The sequence below is a fragment of the Sorex fumeus genome, unplaced genomic scaffold (genome assembly GCF_029834395.1).
Source record: "Sorex fumeus unplaced genomic scaffold, SorFum_2.1 ptg000063l, whole genome shotgun sequence".
NCBI lineage: Eukaryota > Metazoa > Chordata > Mammalia > Eulipotyphla > Soricidae > Sorex > Sorex fumeus.
Window position 1 is genome coordinate 30,425,343 of NW_026606120.1, and position 22,122 is coordinate 30,447,464.

The following is a 22,122-nucleotide window of genomic DNA, read 5'->3' on the forward strand; positions in this document are numbered from 1 at the left end:
ATTTTATTCTTACTCTCTCTGTACTTTTGGGCATTATGGTTTAGATATAGATACTGAGAAGTCATCATGTTTGGTCCTTTATCTACATTCAGAAAACATCTCCCAGTCTGAGCTATCCCTCCAACCATCATTGACTTAGTAATCACTTCTCTATCCTGGCTGTCTTCTCCCCCAGCTTGTAAGGCAGGATTCCAACCTTGGAACAATCTTCCTGGCCCTTGACTCTACTGTCTTTACGTGTTAGTCTTATATTATGTTATTTTATATTCCACAAACAAGTGCAGTCATTCTATGTCTGTCTTTCTCTTTCTGACTCATTTCACTCAGCATGATACTGTCCATGTTCATTCACTTATAAGGATATTTCATGACATTATCTTTCCTAACAGCTATATGTTATTCCATTGTGTATATATACCAAAATTTATTTAACCATTCATCTGTTCTTGGGCACATGTGTTATTTCCAGACTCTGGTTATTGTGAGCAGCGTTGCAATGAACATACAGGTGCAAATGTCATTTCTACTGTGCACTTTTGCACCCCGGCATATATTCCCCGAACTGGTATTGCTGGCTCATATGGAAGCTCAGTTTCTAGTTTTTTGATGTATGCCCATATTTTTTTCCAAAAAGGCTGGACCAGTCAGCATTTCTACCAACAATGAAAGAGAGTTCATTTATCCCCACATCCTCAGCAGCACTGCTTGTTCTTGTTCTTTTTGATGTGTGTCAGTCACTCTGTTGTAAGATATCTTATTGTTGTTTTGATTTGCATCTCCCTGATGATTAGTGATGAAGAGCAGTTTTTCATGTGTCTTTTGGCCATTTGTATTTCCTTTTTAAGGAAGTTTCTGTTTATTTCCTCTCCCCATTTTGGTGCTGTTGGAGGATTTTTTGGCACAGATCTACTAATGTCTTGTATATCCTATGTATTAACAACTTAGTGACAGGTATTGGATAAATAATTTTTTCCAATCAGTGGACTCTCTCTGTATTTTGGTAACTGGTTTTTTTTCAGTGTAGAAGCTTCTTAGTTTAATGTAGTCCAATTTGTTTATGTTTTCTTCCACTTGCTTGGCCAGTGGTGTTTAATCCTTAAAGATGCCTTTAGCTTCAATTATAGTGGAGGAGTCTGCCTACATTTTCCTCCATGTGCCTTATGGATTCAGGCCTGATACTTAGGTCTTTAATCCATTTTGATCTAACTTTTGTGCTTGGGATTAGACTGTTAGGACGCGGATCCTGATCTCCCTTTAACAACAAAGAGACTCCAGAGACTGCAAACAGCAAGCAAGGTTTATTGTAAGACTGGCTAGCCAGGGTCAAGCCGCCTACACAGACATGCGGTCAGATAGGTGAGGCAAGACCCCCGAACTTCTTCAAAGGGGATCTTATATAGGCCTTCACTGGCCATTATAGCAAAGCCCGTGCATTTCATAGCCAATAGATTTGTAACAACATATACTTTCTTAACCAATCCATTTAAAAGTACATCACTCCTTAGTCTATAGATTCAAAGATCAGCATTTATGTACATAGGCATTGTGGCTAGTGGGCTAGTGGGTAACTCCAACATTTGGTTAACACCTGGCTCGATTTGATTTGGTGGAAGAGGATAAGGGAAAAGTTCCTTACAGAGGTAACAGATAAGGAAGGGCCAACAAATGGTTTCTGAATTTACATCCCAGCAGGGAAGAGTCAACAAATAGTTTCAGAATTTACATCCCAATAAGGAAGGGCTTCACAGCTAAGGCTCTACTAGGGAGGGGGCAGGAAATGGAGAGTTACTAAGTAGTAGAGTTTTAACTCTGGAATCTCCCTCTGGGTCCCAAGGGACCTTGCAAGACAGAGATCTGAGCTCAATTTTTTTTCAGATAACTATCCAGTTTTCCCAGCACCACTTGCTGAAGAGGCTTTCCTTGCTTCACTTCACGTTTCTTGCTCCTTTGTCACAGGTTTAGTGATCATATACTTGAGTGGCTGTGTCAGAATATTCAACTCTGTTCCATTGGTCTGCAGGTCTGTTTCTAGTCCAATACCATGCTGTTTTAATTACTACTGCTTTGTAGTACAGTTTGAAGTTGGGGAAGATGATGCAACCTATCTACTCTTCCCCAAGAATTGCTTTAGCTATTTGTGGGACATTATTTTTCTATATGAATTTTATGAATGTTTTGTCAATTTTTTTTAAAGAATGTCATGGGTACCCTTATAGGGACCACATTGAATCTGTATAATGCCTTGGGGAGTAGTGTCATTTTGGTAAGGTTAATTCTCCCGATCTATGAGCAAGGGATAGGTTTCCAGGAAATAAGATTTTTTTTTACATAAAATATTTCCTCCATCTAAGCAAGGAGCTGCATTAAACCTCATAAAAGATAGTATTATATGGTTTAAGGGGCCAAAAGATAGCACAGCATGAAAGAAATTTGTCTTACACCAGCTAACCTGGGTTTGACTCCAAACAGTGCAAATGGTTGCATGGTATGACAAGGAGCCATCTCTGAGCTCAGAGCCCGGAGTAAGCTCTGAGCACCACTGGGTAAAACTGGAAAAGAAAAGATAAGCTAACAGGGGCTAGTGTGATAGGACAGTATGTAGGCTACTTGCCTTGCACTCTGTGAATCTGTATTCTGATCCCTGGCATTACATATGTTCCCCTGAGTGATACATGAGTATAGAGAAAGGAGTAAATCCTGAGCATCGCCAGGAGAAATTCCTGAGCACCACCAAGTTTAGTCTAACCACCACCCCCGAAAAAAAAAAATAAAAGAAGAAAGCAAACAAAGTATGCTGATATCCATAAGTATGAGATGAATAAGATTTACCTAACTCATCACTTATTTATGTCATATCTGTATCTAAAACCAAGGGAGTTATTACTCAACACTTGATCACCAAATCCTTCTAAGATGCTCAGTTAGAGAAAAGAATCAGGCTACAACCTTGCTTCCTTGAGCATGTGGAAGCTGAGTGCTCAGAAAGCTTGCTATTATCTCTCACTGATTACTTTAGAAGGAGAGAGTAAAGAAGAGGAAGTTTCCCTTCCAAGGAGGAAAGCAGAGGGACAAAAGAGTGATAGTACACTCTTCAGAGGGATTTGCATATCATGGCAGATCACTAACATCTGTCTTATTTTTCCTGTTTCGTGATTCTTCAGAAACATTAGTAGAAAATTCGAGCAATTGCAAAACTTAGTTATGCAAATGCAGACAGCACAGTGATAGGGCGGTTTGCCTTGAATGCAGTCAGCCAGGCTGAGTCAGGTTCAATTCCTCCACCCTTCTCGGAGAACCTGGCAAGCTACCAAGAGTATCTTGCCCACACGGAAAAGCCTGGGAAGTTACCTATGACATATTCAATATGCCAAAACACAGTAACAACAAGTCTCAAAAAATGGAGACGTTACTAGGCCCGCTCGAGCAAATTGATGAACAACGGGAGGACAGTGTTTCAGTATTTCAGGTACTGATTTAAAATGCATCAAAATAAGCGACATTAAAAGAAGTTATGTTTATGGAAAGTGAATGTTAATGTATTATTGCCAGAGGTTTTATCATTTAGTAATATGAATACCACATGAATAATTAACTGAGAACCAAGCTTTAATTTTCTTATGTTTAACTTAAGTTTCTACCTTATGTAAGAAAAACTGAAAAAAGAGACATTTTAGGCCAGTGAGATAGTACAGTGGTGGTGTGCTTCCCCCTATGTAGTTCAGTCATCAATAGTACATGGTTCCCTGAGCCCTGCCAAGATTAAGCCTTGAGCACCCACAGGTGTGACTCAAAAGGTAAAAACACAAAATAAATGAGACAGTTAGGTCGTTACTATTGAAATTAAGAGTAAAATAGGGCACTCTGAATTTGGCCTTCAGGGCTGGAGCGATAGCACAGCGGGAGGGCGTTTGCCTTGCTCGCAGCCAACATGGCCGACCCGAGTTCGATTCTCCCACCCCTCTCGGAGAGCCCGGCAAGCTACCGAGAGTATCTCGCCCGCCCGGCAGAGCGCGGCAAGCTCCCCGTGATGTAGTCGATATGCCAGACACAGTAACAACAAAGTCTCCAATGGAGACGTTACTGGGCCCACTCGAGCAAATCGACGAACAACGGGAGGACAGTGACAATGACAGGATGTGTACACAAAGAGATCAAAATCCAGTAAATTACAACAACCCTGGCACAGACAAAATCCAGAAGACGTACGCTCAATAAACACTTGTGCTTTGGTTTACTGTCTCTTAGGATGGAAAAGCTTATATCTAAAAAAAAAAAGCCATTTTATACTGGGGTCCTTTTCACACAAGTGAGTGCTGTTCTGATCAGTGGAAATTTTAAGTGGTCACAGGTCATATTTTAGTCCTGGTTTGTCTTGGGTTTTCTTACAAGCCCACCTGCAGGTTCCTATTCCTGCCTCGAACAGCCTGGTGAGAGCCTGATTCTGGGTCTTTCCCCAACTCAGACTGGCTCTATTGAATAGAAATATTAATTATCAGGTGAGCCCAAATAAATACACATTAGATTTAAATTGAACTGAACAACAAGTAAAAGGTTTAGGTTTCACACTGGAAGGGTTTTTTTTTCCTTTTCTCTTTATGAAATTCTGTTTTAGTTTAAAATGCCGTTTCCCCCTTCTTTAGGAAGTTTGCAGATCACATATAAACTAGACAGACACCAGGAACCTGATATTTTTAATCTTGGCTCTAAAACTATGGCTGATGGGAAACTTCATCGGGTGACAATTAGCAGAGAAGCAGCCGCAGTCTTTGTAGAGGTAAGACAGTAAACGCAACAGCATCAATAGTAATTTAGAATGTGACTTTCAGAGAAGTGGTCCATTTGATAATAAATGCTAAGAACAGAGCTATGCTTTTGGCAGACTTCCATAGTTCTTTCAAGGACAATAAACAGCATGTTTTATTGTTTGATATTAGTTGTTATTTAGCCTATTAAATGTAATTAATATGTGACCACTTAAAATACTCAGCTGTCCTTTTCTTTGGTATGGAAATGTTGTCCAGCTTATCACAGTGACTATTGGTCCCATTCCTAAGGGAACATTTTCCACTGGATGACAAAAGAATCAGTGCTACCAGTATTTTAATTCAACAGAGAAAGTAAGACCCGGCTGAGAGTGAGAATATATTTTTAAAATGACTATTTAAATTATGCATTTGAAAAGTGTTTTGAAGAATAATCTATATATTCAATCACTATATTTGTTTTCTTACATGTTACAATACAGATTATTTTGGGCCATTGAGAACAAAACATGAAGTATCATAGTAAAGGTGATAAATATCCACAAAAGGTTCCCCCATAACACTTAAATCTCAATAAAATAAATGGTCTGCATATGATCAAAATAGATAAGCAGTGTCTTTCAAAGCTTATTTCAATTTAATTCTTGGTAACAAGGTAAAATTTAAATGTATAATGAATTTTATATCTAGACTAGAGAGATAGTACAGTGGATACTATCTCCTTTTTGAAATTTCCTTTTGAAAATAATAAAAATTTTAAGATTTGAAAAATTTTAAGATTTCATTACATTTCTTTGTTGATTATATATCTATTTCATTGCATTTCTTTGTTGATTATATATCTTTGGTAGGTACTTAACCTGGGGAAAAAATTAAGGGACAGGGTGGAGTAGAATTTGATATATTATGAAAATTTTCTATAAAACAGCTTTCTCCCTTGATCTTTCTAATATCATTAACATATGTTTTGATTTTTTAAATGATTTTTGTCTCATTTTTATTATCAAAATTGTTCACCATTTTGAATGGACAATGCTGGTGGACGTCTAATAGGTTAACCAGAATACAAGGACACATGTCATCCTGTCCTCGGGGACCGAATTCAATGCAGTCAAATTCCTGACACTGGGGACAATTTTCGGTAAGTGTCAGAATGCTGTCACTTCGTGATGAGGATCTGAAGTGTTAGGATGAAGACCCAGAAGGTGTTTGCCATGGTGAAAGGAATTCCTTCTCATATTTATGATATCCCAGGGAGTGAAAAAATCTCAGAAGCTGTGACCTTGTCTCGGGGACAAGTAATCAAGAATAAGTGCTTCTGACCTTTCTACACACAGCCTTTGCTTGATAATCAAGCAGAATGAAGGTTGGTTGTTTTTGTCTAGCAGTTAGGAAACACTAAACTTCTTGGTTTCTACTGTATAAACCAAGCTCACACTGACAGAAATCAGGCATCAATAAATGACTTATTGATAAAGCTAGATTTTTACACTTTAGAAAGGATGATTTTTACTTTAGCCAAGAAGTATGCTTTGGGTCCTGTTTTGCCTGGGAAGGGGGTGAAGAGGAGAGGTGCCTTTATTGTCCCAGGTAGTGCTGTACCATGGCTCCGGTCCCCTCCCCTGTTTTTAATAAGAATTTTTTTCATTGACTACTGCAAGTTTTGCATCCTACGCTTAACTCATATTCATTCATGTATTTCCCCATATATTAAAACAATTTTTGCACGGCAAAGTCTGGCAAGCTACCTGTGACATATTAAATATGCCAAAATCAGTAACAACAAGTCTCACAATGGAGATGTTACTGGTGCTCGCTCAAGCAAATCGATGAACAACGGGAGGACAGTGCTACAGTAGCAAATTACAGATGTGATATTCTACAAAATACCTTCATGACCACTATTCACTCCTTCAGATTCATGATACTCTTTTATTTGAAGATGATTTTTTCCCTTTGGTTTTTGGGCCCACCCAGTTGTGCTCAGACTAACTCCTCACTCTGGCCTCAAGGATTTCTCCTGGGAGGCGTCAAAGGACAATAGGTGGTGCAGCAATGAGACCCAAGCTGCCTGCATGCGAGGAAAATGCCCCACCCACTGTACTGTCTCTTCACCTCTAGATATAAAACTCATTATACATTTAAATTTTTCCTTTTCATCAAGAATTAATTTAAAATAAGCTTTGAAAGGCATAGTTTATCTTTTTGATCATATATAAGATATTTTATTGAGATTTAAGTGTTATGGGGGAAAACCCTTTTGTGGCTGTTAATTACTTCTGCTATACTCCATATTTTGTGATCAATAGTTCAAAAGAGTCTGTATTATCTTTTCAGTCAATGATATACTGTTTCTTTAGGTCATTTATTTTACCCCAATTTTAAAACAATTATTTAGGCACTATGACTTATACTGTTATGAATAATATCTCTGTATACTGTTAAGAGTAATGTTACTATACCTTGTTGCTACTCCTGGTCTGGACATCCCAGTTGTATACATGTGCATTAGTTAAAACTTGAGATTAGGAAAATCCCATGAATGGATAATAAAAATACACAGTAACTGTAAATTCTATAATGACTTTTGGTCAGACAATGGACAAATATTATGATTTCTTATTTTATGGACAAAGGAAATATTACAAATTCTAGTTCTTTGCCAGGGCTCTTGTGAAGGTGACAAGGCACAAGTGGTGATGCATCTTAAGTGAAATCTCTAGTTGCAACTGTTGAAGATCCAGATTAAACTAAATCAGGAGTGTACTTTACCTCTTGATTGAGCTAGTTTAGGTTTTTAATCCCAGATTAAACAGATTAAACTAGTTTGGGAGATTCGTGACTTCTTGACTTGCTCTAGTGGTGGTTCTGTATTATAAAGGTGCCTTAAAGGTGGATAAAGACTTTCTTGATTCTTTGACCGAAAGGCAGCTAACATTTAGGCTCCTGTTTGAGGTCACTGTTCTAGTTCCATTCCTCTTTTGTGGAAACAGTGATGGATCAGTTTGCTCAGGAATGAAGATGGGAGCAACTATTTCCCATTTGGAATAGGAGACACTTGCAGCTACAGAAGTGCAGTTGTAGAATTCAGCATCTGGGTCCCAATATATGACTTTGACTAAATTTCTTGGTCATCTGTATTCCCTATTTTTTATGATGTAATTGAATTTTGTACTTCTATCTAAAACACTTACACAGTATAAGAAATGACAAAGAACTGGAAAACCACTGAAAGAAATAAACTGATCGCCTAGCATTCTGTAATGATAACAACAGCAATGCATATAGATATAATAAAATTCTTAAAAGGACAAAGATAAAAATCAAAGACCACATTTACCTTAGAGAACAGTGGAATGGACCTTCCTCCCTGGAGACTGTGCTCAACAAAATGACATTGCTGAACATATTATAAGAAGTAAATTTACTATAACTGTTTAAATGGAGCTTTTAACATCCAAGTGGAGGAAATTTTATCCAAGTAGATGAGAACATTTTTATGAGAAGAGTTCCTTTTTTAAAATTTATCATTGAGCTCTTTGGGTGCCCTAATGCTAGTTATATTTGAGAAGACTTTTAATAGATTATTTCCAGTAATCCATGAGACCACCCAGAGCCACACTTAGAAAATATGCAGTCTCTGAGTGGAATTTTGGTTTTGTCTACCCCCGGGAGCTGATTTCTTTCTCAATGCCAGAAGAAATGTCTAGATGTACTTTCCTCCAAATCATTACGACAGGCACGTTCAATGAACAAAATAAATAAAGACACAATTTCCTATCATCAGTGACTACACTGTCTGTGAGGAGAAAGGAGGCATGTCCAGAAGTTTCCATGATTCAAGATAGAAAATTGTTATCACTAAGTGTAAAATTGAAAAAAATTTTATCAAGACAATAAAGAAGTATGTCGTTAACTATGAAAAGTGATTTAACCACATTTTTGAAGGAGATCATTTTAATTAAAAAGTAAAATGATAAAGTTCATTATATACATTTGAATTTTCCTACAAGTTTAAATATAGAAGGTATTAGCACAGAATTTGAAATATTAATGACATGGTTCAAGAGTAATATGTTAAGAACTATCTTTCTCAGCTAGAAGTTAAAGTTGAAATTCAAGTAAAATTTATAGCCTGTAGAAATTAACTCTAATAAAATTATACATATTCATTTCACCTGTGTCTAGGGGCATGCATCTTGATTAAAAGCTCATAAAATATTTCATGTTTTAGATGACTTTATGTTAGGGTGGTTTTTAATCTAATTTTGTTGCTACTTTTATATAAGTAACTACAAGAAGCCTATAGTTCTTTTGTTCACAATTAGAGTGCATAAAGAAAACTTCCTTTTATTAAATTATAGTAAAATACACCATCAGTCTTGGTAAAAAAAAATGCATCAATTTCTCAAAGCAAATTATTGCAACTTTTTTCATGTTCACGGTCTGGTCACAGTCCTCCCATTGTTCATCGATTTGCTCGAGGGGGCCCAGTAACGTCTCCATCATGAGACTTGTTACTGTGTTTGGCATATCGAGTACATCACGGGTAGCGTGCACTTTTTTCTTGTAAGCTGTTTTCATCCACTCAGCTATCCATTTGCTAAAAATAACCATTTTATCTTTTTTCCTTATATGACCAATTTACTATTGTTATGTACTATGACTTTCCTTTGGAAAAAGATAATTATTGTCAAATCAATGTACTCTCTTTTTCCCTATTTTTAATCAGTTTTATTAGTGATGATTAATTAGGTTCTTTCTCAAGGTTCTATATAATAACAGCTTAATCCTAATTTAAATACAAATCATGGGCCCAGACCCAACCTCAGGGCCTTGCAAGACCCCAGCTCCAGCAGAGGCAAATGTGGAGCACTGCCAATAGATGGCGCCCAGAAACGTCAGGAGCACCGCAGAGGGTATTAGATGACAGCAATGACAGAAGCAGGGACATAAGCGGCCCCTCCCACCCACAGGTATGGCAGCATGCTTTGTGTAGCCTCCAAGCGGCAGCTTATTTCCCCCTTTCCCAGCACATTGGACTCACAGCTAAACCTCCATTTCCTTATTCTAAAGTGGACATCCTGACTATCCCAAACACATTAGGCTATAGACCACTGGCCTAGTCCAATCAAAGTATACTGAAACAGCCACCTCCATCAACCAAGCTCATCCAGAATCCTTTCTCAAAGCAAGAGAAGAATACTGATAGTGAACAGGAAGGTCCCACCTCCATACCACCACAACAACTTGAAGAAACAATCCCCACCATGGGGAGAGGATGAAGAAGAGTCCAGAGTGCTCAACAGGAATTACCCACAAATAGGATGTCTCCGAAAAAGAATTCAGAGATGAAATGTTGAGGACGTTCAATGAACTCAAAGAAAAGGTGGAACATACATTCAGCAAGTTAAAGGAGGACATGAAACGAATAATGGAATGGACAGCCAATAAAACTCAGGAAGAAATGAGAGAAGAAGTAAAAAAGCTGCAAATAGAAATGTCACAAATAAAAGCATCGGTAGATGAAATAAAAAACTCAGTGGGTGCCCTCAACAGTAGAATGACTACAGCTGAAGACAGAATAAGTAAGCTTGAAGATGAGCAGCAGAAAGCTTACAGGCAATAACAAACACTGGGAAAAGACCTCAAAATAGCTTTAGGATGAATCAGAGTCCTAGGGAATGAAATCAAGAGGAACAACACGAGAATCATTGGAGTACGAGAAGGACAGGGAGGCAAACCCAATGAAAAAGCCACAGTTAAAGATATCATCACCGAGAACTTCCCAGAGCTGGAGAATGCAGGCATCAGATCCAAGGAGGCAGAAGTGTGCCAGCTAAAAGAAACCTAATAAAAAGTCATATCATAGTCAGAATGATGGATGCCATGGGTAGAGACATAATAATGCAAGCAGCAAGGTCAAAGAAGGAAATCACATACAAAGAATCACACCTTAGATTTACAGAAGTCCTATCAGAGGAAACCCTTCAAGCCCAAAGATAATGGTGGTATGTAGTGAAGAAAATCAATGAAATTAACACCTCAACAAGAATAATTTATCCAGCTAAACTTTCACTCAAACTTGAAGGAACTATACACTATTTCATGGATAAACAATAGCTCAGGAACTTTATAGATTCAAAACCAAACTTAAAACAAGGACTAAAAGGGCAAGAAAAAAAATCCTACAAGCACAACATCGACAGAAAGATGGCACAAGACCCTATGCCAATAATATCTCTCAATGCCAATGGTATACATGCACCAATTAAGAGACACAGGTGGCAAAATGGATTCAGAAACTGAATCCAACATTTTTCTGCCTACAAGAAGCACATTGGAACAGTCAGAGCAAACATAGTCTCTACTTCAAAGGATGGAAAACAATCCTGCAAGCAAACAACTCCCTCAGAAAAGCCGGGGTGGCTATCCTAATATCTTACAACATTGATTTCAGGTGGAAAAGATTAGAAGGGACAGAGAAGACCATTTTTTGATAATCAATAGATATGTATAGCAGGAAGAAATCACACTCCTAAATGTATATGCACCTAATGAGGGACCAGCTAAATACGTAAAACAACTGCTAAAGGATTTTAATAAGGACATTACTAGCAACACAATAGTAGTTGGAGACTTCAACACCATCTTAGCACATCTAGATAGTTGAAGAAGATTAAAACTCAGCAAGGAAACACTGACTTTGGGGGAAGAAATAGAAGAGAGAGGGCTGGTAGATCTATACAGGGCTTTACATCCCAAAGAGAGAGAATACACATTTCTTTCCAGTGCACATGGAACATTTTCCAAAATAGACCACGTGCTGGGTCACAAAACAATACCTCAATAGAATCAGGAATATAGAAATTGTATCAACTATCTTTTTAGATCACGATGCATTGAAGAGAGAAGTTAATCACATATAAATGCAGAGAACCAAATCAAACACCTGGAAATTAAACAACTCAATTTTGAACAAAAAGTGGGTCAGGAAGGAAATCAAGTAATAAATCAAAAGATAACTGGAAACAAATGAAAATGAAGACACGACTTACCAGAATTATGGGACAAAACTAAAGCTGTATTAAGGGGAAAATTTACAGTGCTGCAAGAGTTTCTTAGGAAGGAAGATAGAACCCACATAAATAACTTGACTTCATAGCTTAAGATCTTAGGAAAGGACCATGAAAAGTACCCCAAACCAGACAGAAGGAAAGAATTAATGGATGGATTCACTAGCGAATTCTTCCAAACATTAAAAAAAAATTTTTTTATTGATGAATCACCATGAGGTACAGTTACAGAATTACAAATTTTCGTGCTTGTGTTTCACTTATACAATGCTTGAGTACGCATCCATCCACTAGTGCCCATTCTTCACCACCGATGATCCCAGTAGCCTTCCCACACACACCCCATGCGATTCCGCCCACCCCACATGGAATCTGTGGCAGAGCATTCCCTTTTGTTTTCTCACTCCTTTCACTGTTGTGGTTTACGATAGAGGTATTGAGTGGCCATCACGTTTGATCTATAGTCTACTTTCAGCGCACATCTCCCATTCCAAGTGGGTCCTCCAACCACACTTTACCTCGTGTTCCATTCTCTATCTGAGCTGCCTTTACCTCCAGCATGTGAGGCCAACTTCCAAGCCATGGAGCAAAGCTTCTGGTACTTATCTCTACTATTCTTGAGTGCTAGTCTTCCATTCTGTTACTTTGTATTCCACAGATGAATGCAATCTATGTCTGTCTCTCTATTTTTGACTCATTCCACTTAGCATGATACTTTCCATGTTGATCCACTTATAGGCAAAGGTCATGATTTGATCTTTTCTAGCAGCTACATAGTATTCCATTGTGTAGATATACCAAAGTTTCTTTAACTAGTCATCTGTTCTTGGGTACTCAGGTTTTTTCCAGGTTCTGGCTATTGTAAACAGTGCTGCAATGAACATTCGAGTGTAGATGTCATTTTGACTATATTTTTTTGCCTCTCCAGAATATATTCCCAGGGGTGATATTGCTGGGTCAAATGAGAGCTCAATTTCTAATTTTTTGAGAATCATCCATACTGTTTTCTGAAATGGCTGAACCAGTCAGCATTCCCACCAGCAGTGTATAGGGTCCCTTTTTCCCCAGTTCCATGCCAACACTGGAAAGAAATGCAATGAGATGTTTATATAGTTGACACTTAAATAAGGCAGAGTTCAGAAGGAATGTTATACCCTGCATTTGAATACTTGAGTATAATTTTTATTAACACCAAAGTGCTGTTCTAGACGTGGTATGGGCCATAAACCATGACAATAATATACACAGTCAGTGAAGATATTTTGTATGTTTTATTATATACGTGGACTGGAGCGATAGCAGAGCGGTAGCGTGTTTGCCTTGCACGCAGCCAACACGGCCGACCTGAGTTTGATTCCTCCACCCTCTCAGAGAGCCCGGCAAGCTACCGAGAGTATCTCGCCTGCATGGCAACGCCTGGCAAGCTCCCCGTGATGTATTCGATATGCCAAACACAGTAACAAGAAGTCTCACGATGGAGACATTACTGGGCCCACTCGAGCATATCGATTAACAACGGGATGACCATGATTATATACATATTGTATTCATTTAAAAAGAAGTGAGAAAGAAAATGCTATTAAGAAATTCATCACTTGATCACTTGGTCACTTGATTTCCTGTTAATCATTGATTTGCTTGGGCGGACGCCAGTAACATCTCCATTTTTCTCTGTCACGTGCTAGTGTAGCCCAATGGTGTCTGCTCATTCCAGGAACACGAAGAGCCTCAAAGCAATTGTTCAGGATTTTGACGAAGAAGTCTGACCATCTTGTAGATAGGTGGCCACACGGTCTTTTGACGTCCCGTGGAATCTAGTCGATAATGCCTCTAGTCCAGCAGTCATCTCCAAATTTCATTACGTATCCAGCCCACCTGATTTTCGATGCCTTGGCAAACAAGACAGCATCCCTGATTCTTGATTGTCCACGGAGGTCGGAACATCAGATTTTTTCTGTCATTTGAGTGAAACATGATACTCCAAGCAAAGCTCTTTTGATTCCTCTTAGGGAGACGTGCATAGCATTCTCATCCTGTTTTTGTAGGGACCAGGTATCTGAGGTGTATGTTAATGCAGGAAGAACAGTGGAATCAAGATATGTGCATGGAGCCAGAGGTTCTTCATCCCCGTAGCTATTTCTTAAACGCTCTGAAGGCGTTCAAAGCCACTCTCTTTCTTTGTGCAACTCAGGTGCCAGGTCATTCATCATGTTGAGTTCTCGACCTAGGTACACATAACTGTTGCATTCAGAGATGTTCATTCCCTTGAGAGCGAATGGAACATCAGGAACGAGTCCATTTCTCATAAACATTGTCTTATGAGATTCAGCTGTATTCCAACCTTTCCACATTCACAGTCGAAGTTGACCAGCATTTGTGCTGCTTGGCTAATGTTTGATGTTATTAGAATGATGTCATCATCGAAGCGGAGATGGTGTAGTTGCTTACTGTCTATCTTCACTGCCATTCCTTCCCATTCCAGTCATTGCATGATGTTCTCGAGGGTGGCACTGAAGAGTTTCAGTAAAATGGTATCACCCTGCCGAACCCCTCTTTTGACATGGATGATCACTGTCTTGTAGAATGGAGAGATCTTGGTAGTGAATCCATAAAACATCTCATGGAGGATCATGATGTATTGAGTGAGTTTGAATGCCCTGTTTAGCTAGGGCTTCGACGACCACTTAAGTCTCAACAAAATCAAAGTCCTTCTTTAAATCAATGAACGTTAGACAGAGCGGCATTTGAACTCCTGAAAGACCTCAATGGGCTTGGTTATCATGTGAATATGGTCAATTGTGCTGAATCCTTTGTGGAACCCGGCTTGCTTGCATAGTTGTCCTTCATCTAGTGTTCTGCCAATCCTATTCAGGATGACTCGAGTGAACAGATTGCAGACCACAGACAACAGGCAGATCAGGCGATAGTTGCCAATGTCATGGATGTCTCCCTTCTTGTATAGTAAAACAGTCCTGCTGCTTTTCCATTGGGCTAGAACCTTGCATTCAGACATGTAGCATGTGAAAAGCCGAGCCAGTGTATCAATGAGTACTGACTGCAGGTTCTTCAGGTGTTTGGGTCTGACATTGTCTGGGCCAGGTGCTGTTTGCTTCTTTACCAACAAAATGGTGTGTCAGGTTTCAGAAGGGAAAACCTTGGGAACAACATATCCATCCTGTGGAATTTTTTATGTGTGCAGATGGATGTGGCTATCGAAGAGATCCGAGTAGAAGTCATAGATGATCTTCTCCATTGCCCTTTTGGAAGATGTGATAGATCCATCAGGACGTCAGAGGGCAGTCATCTTGGTCTAGTAGTTGGCGAAGTACAGTCGGACGTTGTGAATGCTTTTCCTATCTTCTGCCACATGAGGCAGCACTGCTATTCCTCTCTTTGAGGTTTTCCTTTATCGCTTCTCTACACTGCTTTGCGAGCTCAGACATTCGCTTGCGGTTACCTAAGGCTTGTGTCAAGCCATGGTGGCAAATGAGCTCGACAGTTTTTGAAGACAGGCATCTTTTTCTAGCTATCTCTGTCTGGGTGTTCCTTGAACAATCATGGAGATGCTGAACCAGTCGATCGTATTCTTTGTCAATGTTGTCAAAGGTGGTATCTTCCCATGTTGCCCCAATAGTGCCAAAGAGCTCCCAGTTCGTGGTCTTTCTGGGAATTCTCTTCTTAAACTTTGTAGCCCTTTCTCCCCACTCTGTGAAGCAGAATTTTGCACAAAGGAGATGGTGGTTTGATCCCCTTTGGAATTTTGGGACAACAGTGACATCGGTCAGGCAAGACCATTGATTGAATATGAGGTGGTCAATTTCGTTTTAGAACCATCCACCAGGAGACTCCCAGTTGGTGGTCTTTCTGGGAGTTCTCTTCTTAAACTTTAAAGTTTAGATTCGGCCTTCTGGAACTCTGAGTTACCATGGATGATGAACTCAGACAGTCACTCTCCCTGTGCATTCCATTCTAGGCCATGGGTCTTGATGTGGAGTTCTTCGGCTGATCTTCTCGATCTTATCTTGCCATTAAAATCATGACAATGATCTTGTAGAAGGTGTGGTCTTCTTTATAGAAATTCTCCAGCTCCATGTAGAACTTCTCAATTTCTCCTTCATCATAATCGGATGTTGGTGCATAGACAATGAAGATAAAAACTGCCAGCAGTGAGCCACATCTATTCAACTGTAATCATCTGATTTGGGTTGTTAGGCATTTGAATAAATCAATGCTCATGGCCAAGTTCATGTTTACAGGACACTGACGTCTCCGATGCCTCTTTTGTCGCATGTTCTGAGGAACAGTTTTTCTCCAGTGTCGAAAATAGCGTGATGTGATTGATGTCTTCTTGTCTCAGTCAGACCAATGATGTCATACTTAATCTTTTGTGCTTGTACCATCAGGTCCTCAATGGATGCATCTGATGCCAGTGTATGTGCATTGAATGTACATTCATTTTTATCTTTTTTGTTTTGGCAGCCTAGTTTGGCCTAGAGATTTTATCAGCCTCTCCTTCCTCATCCTTCTCAACGCTGCCATATTGGTGACTCCTTCAATGTCAGGGGAATGAGACCCATTGTAATTACTGGTTTTGGCATATCGAATTTCTTATTCGATAAGAAATTTATAATAAAGGTAAAATACATTCTGAGTAATCTACTGTATTTTTAATACTGTAAACTTTCACCTATTTCCACAATAAGGTAAAGGTAAAGGTAAAGGCCCTCCCGTTGATCATTGATTTGCTCGAGCAGGCCCAGTAACGTCTCCATTGGAGACTTTGTTGTTACTGTGTCTGGCATATCGAATACTCAGGTAGCTTGCCGGGCTCTCCGAGAGGGGCGGAGGAATCGAACTCGGGTCGGCCATGTTGGCCGCTTGTAAGGTGAACACCCTACCTGCTGTGCTATCGCTCCAGCCCACTAGTCTGTACAAAATTGACATGTGCAGTGCCCATGTTGTTCAAAGTTCCACTGTATTTCAAATCAGGATAGTCATATGACTAAATCTTATGGGGTCAATTTTCTGCATGGATACATTATTTTCATATACAATTGAAATTCTCTAGATGTGAAATATATTAATAAGTAATTTATGAAAATCAGTTCCTAAAATCTGTGTGAAGAGAGTAGATATTAAAAACTTCATTGACTTCTTGTGGCATATGTTCATCTTTGTTATGCTTTGTCTCAGAAGTCAGAGGGAAATTTCCAAAAGGAAAATTGTAGAGTGGTAAGATGCAGAACTCAGAAATTTCAGGAAAAAATATAGATGTAAAAGTCTCAACAAGATATTAGTAAATTAAATTCAGTAACATAAAACAAATTGTGTGCTGTGACCAAATAGGATTTATCCCAGGAATTTAAAGTTGGTGAGTGCAACAGAGACAAATCAGTGTAACATACCTTATTTTTAAAAAAGCAATTAAGCTTTCTTGACAAAAAGCACTGAACAAACTAGAAACAGAAGAAAATTCCTACCAACCCACTCACCACAGAATCATACTCCATGATTGAGGCTGTATCCCTTAAGTTCTGAGATGCTGTAGACTGATGCTAAGTAAATTTAGTCAAATAGATAAAATAAAATCCTAGAAACATTTCTAGACATATTTCTCTGAAGATTTAATATAGCTGAAAATATCTGTTGTAGATTTTCTCTTTTTTTGAGGGTTTTTTTTTTGGTACCTAATATTTAGAGAGGGTAGCACTGCACTGCACTGCACTGTCCTCCCATCGTTCATCCGTTTGCTCATATGGACTCAGTAACCTCTCCATTGTGAGACTTGTTATTACTGTGTTTGGCATATCGAATATGGGTAGTTTGCTAGGCTTTACCATGCTGGCAAGATAATCTCGGTAGCAGGCCAGACTCTCCAAGAGGGGTGGAAGAATCGAACCCTGGTCAGCCATGTGCAAGGCAAACGCCCTACCCGCTGTGTTATGGCTCCAGCCCATCCAGAATGGGCAAATCCATGAAAACATTGGATTTTTATTCTAATGTATGAATACATCAGTTATGGAACCAAATTTGATGACAAGAGAAAAGAAACTGGAGGGCATAAGCTTTAAGGCCACGAATATAAGGGAGGCACAGCTTTTGGGGCATGGGGCAGAGGGTGGATAAACAAATTCCTTGCATATGAGTAAGATTATTCTGTGTCTGCTCCTCTCCTCTGACTCATTTCACTCAGTAAGATATTCTCCAGATCTATCCATGTTGCAGCAGATTGCATGACTTCATCTTTCCTTCAGGTAGAGATGACCATATTCTAGCTGGAGGTATATATTTACAGCAGATAGGGCACTTACCTTGCATGCAGCCAATCCAGGTTTGGTCACCGACATCTCAAAACTCACCTGAAGTGATCCCTGAGTGCAGAGCCAGGAGTATGTCCTGAGCTTCTGAGGACTGCTGGGCATGAACTCTCCCCGCACCCTCCCCCCAAAAAAGAAGAGATGTCTGGGTAAAGAATGCTATTTCACTTCTTTCCGACTCTTCAAATTTGAGTGTTGGAAAGATAAACTGAGAAGGTTTGCAAAGTAGTCATTTGCTAATTATGTCTTTTATTTAAAATAAAGGAAATTTACTGTTTTATCAACTCTAAAATAGTAGGGCAAGGTTTATATTTATAGGCCAGAGAGATAATACAGGAGTAAGGAGTCACCCTCTTACTGGGGTTAGATGTGGCCAACCCTAGTTCAATCTCTCACACCACATATGGTCCCCTGAGCATTGCCCAGAGTGATCCCTGAGCACAGAGCTATAGGAATAAGCCCTGAGTAAAGCTGGGTATGACAAAATCTAAACATTTTATACTCAGTTTACTCCATTAAAAAGTATTTTGAGCCTGTATCTGTGCTGGTGCATGTAATGGTAACTCATTCTTTTGCAGCTTTTTTATTGCATGAAATGTATCACAATGTCTATATTTTTATGTTGATGGGTAGTTTGATTGGCAGTTTAGGGCAGTTAACTTCCTTATTATTATATTTTTGCCTCAATGTTTTTCAATTACTCCTATGAATAAACTATGCATCCTTGAATAACTTAATGCTACTTTCAATTACCTACTACTACTTTGAATGCATCCTAAACTATATAAAAATCCTAAAATATTTCATTTACATTTTACTTTTTCACCTTCTTTTTGGCCATTGTCATAAATTGTGTTTTACTTTTATACATTTTTTCACATTATTTTTGCCCTTGTTTTAAAGTCTCCATTTACTTTTTTTTTCTTAATATGCCTGTATTTTCAAGTTTTGGTGAATTCAATTATGACAACAAATCCTTTGTCATCTTGAGGTATACATTTTTAAATGCATGAATAATTCTAATATCTCCCCTCCACCACTTTAATTTTATTTTCTTTCACTTTAAACAGTCAAACAAATTGAGTTGAAAGGAAGGATTCTTAGTGATGATTTTCAGAAGGCAAGTAGTAGGAAAGATGGATGATACTCAATATATTTTTTAATAACACTTTATTTATTCTGATGCTGAGTTTGTATGGATCTGGTTCTGGTGAATGACAACTTTGATCAGAAAAATTAGGTTTGACAATAAAAAGGCATTTGGAAATAAATATAGAAACCTAACATGCATAATAGAAGATCTAAGAAGAAAACTAGAAGAAAGACAATTATTAGATATACTTACAGGCCCATTTTTTTTGAGCTAAGAAATTTAAGAGACATAAATCCACTTATGAATTCATGAGAAAAGACACATTTCTGGGACAAATCTTGAAACATTTCTGAAAGCACAGATAAATTTCAAAAAAAATCACAGAGAAAAATTTCCAAAATTTTCTGAACAAAAGTTACAGTGACAGGGGCTGGAGCAATAGCACAGCAGGTAGGGCATTTGCCTTGCACGCGGCCGACCCGGGTTCGATTCCCAGCATCCCATATAGTCCCCCACCACCAGGAGAGATTACTGAGTGCAAAGCCAGGAGTAACCCCTGAGCATTGCCGGGTGTCACCCAAAAAACAAATAAAATAATATAAAATAAAGTTACAGTGACAAATAATGTTTTTGTAATCATCATTCAATTTTTCATTTGTGAAAGAAAGAGACAATGATTAAATAATTATTCTTCTGGAGAAGGAAGAGTGAAGTATTACTCAAGCACTGAATATATACTTTGTCTAAAATGATTAAAACTACATTTTGAACAGTAGGATTCAGATTAAATATTAATCTTGTATTCTGAGAAAAAAGTGGACACAGTTTCTCCAATCAAAAAATAAACTATAGGTGCCAGAGAGATAATAAGATGCTTGTGTTTAATGTGGCCAACCTGAGATTAATCCCCTGAGTTAAATTCTCAGTGTCCTTTGAACACTGCCAGGACTGAGTAACCCCTGAGCACAGAGTCAGCAGTAAGCCCTGAGCACCATCGAGTATGCCTTGCAAGAAAAGAAAGAACCACAAAGTTGATTTCAAGATGGAAACTGTGAACATTAAGTTTTTTGATGTGACTTGTTGCCATACATGCATGTAAGCATGAGCATGGTCACAGCTCAGGGGTACTTTTTGTGCTGACGTAAATCCATGTACATGAACCCTTAAACGTTCATATGTCTAAAACACAAATTCCTGAAATAGAGGAAAATATAATGCAATATGTCGCAGAACCAACATCCTGTAGTAACGGCACTACCTACAGAGATGTAGGTTGGTGGTCTTTAAAAAGTAAATTTCACTAAATTATTATTTATTAAGACAAGTGGGCTGAAGCAATAGCACAGCGGATAGGGCATTTTCCTTGCACATGACTGACCCTGGTTCGATTCCTCCATCCCTCTTGGAGAGCCTAGCAAGCTACCAAGAGTATCCTGTCCGCACAGCAGAGCTGACAAGCTTCCTGTTATGCCAAAAACAGTAACAACAAGTCTCAAAATGGAGGTGTTATTGGTGCCTGCTTGAACAAATTGATGAACAAAGGGAGGACAGTGCTAAAATACTATCAAGACAAGTAATTCACTCTGTTACCTCAGCATTTGTTGTATTCATGTCTATATTTGATCAGGAAAATAAGCTTTCCCTAAAACTCTCTTTTGAGACTAAGATTTTAATTGGTTTTCTTCTTCCTCTTCTTTAGTATTTTAGACTTGCAAAACTTCTGTATTGCTATTATTTTTGAAATTTATTTCTTCCTGGTAGTCTGTCAAGTTTATAACAGTAAAGATGTCCTTGTTTAAGAAATATATGTATTGTCTGAATGTAAAATTTTAAAAATAGATTTCTAAAGAATTATTATAATTTATAATCATTTAGTTGATTTGAACCAGAATTATTTTATATTAGTTTGAAATCTATCTAAATATAATCAATTTAATAAAAAAATTTCAGAGCAATGTTTATCATTATAATAGAAATATATGATCATTATCCTGCACTAATTTTAGTTGTTTTTGGAGATGCTTTACGTGGTCAGCACTTATGCTTGCAACATTAAAATTATCACTGAACAGAATGTGTAAGCCCATTTGACTTTCAGCACATTTGCCTTAAATGTGTCTTAAAGTTAGATTATTTTTTTCAAACAACAGAACATAATGAAATTTTCCAAGTCAGAAGAAATATGGATATCAAATATTTGCCTTTCAAGAACAAGAATGAAATAATTAGATGAGTTCAATAGGAATGAATGTTACATTTATAATATGATTTAAGAAATTCAATCCGTGAGTTTGTAGTATGCAATAATTTACTCCTTCCTTCTTTGTTATGGGAATTAAATTGATATAAGATAGATTACCTTGATTTAAAAAAAATAATGTGTACTAGATTCCTCGTTAGGAAAATGAAGATGGCAAAGCAGATAGGCCCACCTGTTAGTATATTAAGTTGAACAAAATGTAGTGATTACAAAAGAGTAGCTGAAATATATTGTAAAGAAGATAAGAGTTTGTATGACACAGTTTGCTTCTCCAGACATTCTGAACTTGAATCTCCAGCTCTGGTGGTAATGTTCCTTTCTTGCTAGTTTGGAGAGCAAAGTTTCCACATAGAAGTTTCATCTTCTGGTATCAAGAAGAAAAAGGAGGCCTGAATAACCTTTGCGAAACAGCTGTTCTTCCAATGCCTCTACCTCAGCATAATCCTAATGGCAAAGTGCTGTGTTTAGGGGTTCTGCCACCCTTCAGCAATGTATTCAGTACATTGGACCTACTTTAGTGACAATGAGGGCACCTCTGATTATGATCATGTTCAATTAAATTCAGCTGGTAGGGCATTTGCCTTGCACATGGCCAACCTGGCAAACCCAGGTT

General features: G+C 38.3%; 1 pseudogene; it reads left to right on the top strand.

Moving 5' to 3' along the window:
- Positions 1 to 22,122, top strand: part of LOC130035512 (contactin-associated protein-like 3) — a 177,719-nt pseudogene that overhangs the window by 148,126 nt on the left and 7,471 nt on the right.